Source organism: Rhinatrema bivittatum, chromosome 15, assembly GCF_901001135.1.
Source record: "Rhinatrema bivittatum chromosome 15, aRhiBiv1.1, whole genome shotgun sequence".
NCBI classification, from domain to species: domain Eukaryota; kingdom Metazoa; phylum Chordata; class Amphibia; order Gymnophiona; family Rhinatrematidae; genus Rhinatrema; species Rhinatrema bivittatum.
This window is the reverse complement of record NC_042629.1, coordinates 10,912,226-10,915,685: the sequence shown is the minus strand read 5'-3', so window position 1 is coordinate 10,915,685 and position 3,460 is coordinate 10,912,226.

Here is a 3,460-nt window from a genome sequence, read left to right as displayed (position 1 = left end):
AATCTTTTAGGGTCGTCGCTCCCGTGACTGGGATGGTGGTCTTTGTAGTGACTGCAGAGACTGCCGCATCCACCTTGGGTACCCTGAGCAGCTCCAGCGTATCCTCCGGTAGAGGGTACAACTTATCCATAGCACGGCTGACTTTCAAACCTAGATCCAGAGTGTCCCACTCCCAGAACAAGAGGTCAGTGACCGACATATGAAAGGGAAAAGAGCGAGCCGGACCTCTTAGACTTAACATCACGGGATCCACCACTCCCATTCGCGAATCCTCCTGCAGAACTTCAATTCCAAGCTCTTCCAGAATATTCAGGATAAGCAGACTCAATTCATCTCTCTGGCACAAGCGTACCACCTTGGGATCATCACCACCGCAGAAGCTCCTCCCTGCTTGGGCACCAGGGGCTGACCATCCTGGCCTGTGCCTACCCCCTGAAGGTCTTGCAGGGAAGGGCCTCCTCCATTAGATCCGATGAAGACGAATCATCCGGACCTGCCACGGATCTGAGAGGGCGCTTAGACTTAGTATGCCCCCCCACCGGTGGGTACTTAGGATGCTTACGGGAGGAGGGAACCTCAGAGACCTTGCCCTCTTGCGTTTGGACGCTCTCCGTGCCTTGAACATTTTGTGAAAAAACTTCACCGAGGAGAACGACGAAGACGACCCATCTGAAGCTACCTCAGGATCACCATCCGAAGTATCAGCCCGATCCTCCTGCGACCTGCGCCCCCCCCCCCCCCCCCCCCCCCGGTCACAGGGAGAGAGGTGGTGGGGAACTCCGTGCCTCCATCTCTGCTCTCTCTGCATCCCTGAACGTTTTCAAAATGGCCTCCGTCCCTGCACTAAGCAGGAACGGATCAGGCAGCTGTGGCTGAGCTGTAAGCCTCCCAAGGCTCTGGGCGTCGCGAAGAACTGCTGCTGCCATGGGGATTCCCCTCAGCGGACGTCCCCGAGGTCCCTTCACCTCCCGAGCCACAATCTGCACAAATGCCGGCTCTAGAGAGGCAGGTGTGTGTGTGTGCTGCCGCACGCGGAGCAGGCCACACCACGAGGCATAGCCTTGGGCTAAATTTAGCTCCAATCAGCTAAGGTAAGTGTGCCAAAAATAGACCGGGCGGCAGGGGCCTTCGCGCGAGCCAAAACGCAGCGTTAAGGCAGGCAGAGAGGAGCTGGAGAGAATGCTGGACTGGCCAACCAGAAAAAAATCTTACCTTTTTTTTTTTTTTCCACAGTGCTCCGAAGGCTGTGCTGAGCTGCCTGCCACAAGTGAATGAGCCGGGCTTCCCACTATCACCCGCCGGGTGTAGCAGTCCCTGGGTCTTCAACACCCTGCTCTTTTGTCTCTGATACCAGGGGGGGATGGTCCCACCAGGACCTGCCAACCCCCTGGGAGGCTCAAAGGAACTTGTTGCGCCTTATGCTGCTGTTTTCACAATCTTGAGTAAATTTTTTTTTTTTTAAAGAGCCGGAAACCTTCTAAGGCGCATCTACTGGATTGGCCGGCTGGAGCTGGTGATCCTGATCCGCACCCGGTCCCTCACCAGGGGCTTGCGGAGGAGACTCGTTTTCATCCACCCCGTCCGTAACTGAACTGTCCACCTGACAGGAAAAGGACCAGAGAGGGCATTTGGGCTTGGGGGCTTCTATGCCACTGTATGACTTGGTACGCTTGTGGAGTGATGAAGCTCCTGTCCCAGACCTCACGGGGTACCTTAGTACCCTGGCTCTTTGCTGCTTTTCGTGCTTTGAAGGCTTTATGCAGCAACAAAACAAAATCAGAGAACGAGGAAGAAGACTCATCTGAGTCTTAGATCTGCGCTGCCTGTAAGTCGCCACCCCCCCAGGGGCAGCAGGACGCAGTGAAAGAGGTGGAGGAGAGCTTCCCTCCCCCAGGACAACCTTCTCCTGCTCCCTGAACATTCACAGTGAGGCTTCAGTACCTGCGCTGAGAAGAAAAGGGTCCTGAGGCTGCCGCAGCAATTCTGCCCTCCCAGGGTCCCTGCGTGCTCTAGAGCTGCTGCGATGCGATTTCGCTGGAATCAGCTTCTCCGAAGAGCCTTCCCGACAAGCACCCAGTACAAACTCCGGCCTGCAGGCCACACCATGCGGCATGATCCCTGAGCTAAATTAGGATCAGGGCCCGAAAAAAGAACCAGCGCGACCAAGACAAACCTCCGGGAGCTCGTTGGAACTGAAAAGGACGGCGAAAACAGCATTGGAAGGAAGGGGGGGGGGGGGGGGGCCAATGGACCTTCTAGGCCTGACAAACAGGCTGAGCAGACCCCAGCATGGGAAATCCACGCGCTCACTGCCACAGGCCGCACCACGAGGCACATCCCCAGCCTCCAATTTGGCTCTCCCCGAAAAAAGAACTGCGACGAACGGACGGATTTCCCAGTCAAAAACGGGCCGGGAAAGCGGCGAAAATCAACGAAAACACGGCAAAAACAGAGCGGACACACGGCCGGAGAGCCCCAAACACCAAACACACAATTTTATATATATATATTTTTTTTATTCTTTTTACCTGGCTGAAGACAGGCTGGCTGAGGGTGAGTGAGCCGGAACCGCCGGTATCAGCCCTCGCCGCGACAGTTTCAGGGTTCCCAACCCTCTGCTCTCCAGCCTCGAATACCAGGCGCGATGGTCCCACCAGGACCTGCCAACCCCCTGGGAGGCTACTCGCAACTGTCCCTTCACTGCTCTAACCAAACTTTTTTTCTTTTTTTTTTAAATTTAAAGGGCTCCTTAAACTAAGCTTCCCTTGTAAAATCAAGCGCTAAGAGATTAAAGTCAGACCAAACCCAACCCTAAATTCAGCACCTCTATCAGACACTAGGTTTTGTACCTCCGCCATCTGCTGGAGTCAGAAAAATACTGACAGACACTAGGTGGCACCTCAGGGGTATAGGACAGAGTACGCAAAGTCTTTTTCTGTCTCCATCTGCTGGAGGGGAGGCAAAACCCAGCTGTCCTGGACTGATCCGGGTACGTACAGGGAATGGGTGCTTAGCTTTTGACAACCCCGAGACACCCTTAAGCTTGGATCGCTTCCGTTTATTTGACCTTGGACCCACTGAGGAAGATTTACTCCCAGCCTGCTGCTTGCCTGACTTCCTGGCTTTAAAAGCCTTGTGAAGTAATAAATGAACTCAGAGGAGGAGGAATCTGAAGCCCCCTCGAGCTATCCTCCGTTGCAGGTGAGGTATGCTGCAAAGCTTCACTCCCTGGGAAGTCTTTGCTGAGGAGAGAGAGGAGGCTGCAGGATCCCCTCCCTCATCGCTGCTTGTGTAGCTGCCCGAAAAAAACCCCAAAGTGGCCTCCGTTCCATTAGCCCCTGAAGCCCCCGATGTTCCTACTGCTGTAGGAGCTCTGCAAATCACATTTAAAATAATTTTCGGGGCACTGGAGGATCCCTCCCCCTGGGGAGGCACGCCAAACACAGACCGTTTCTGGAAA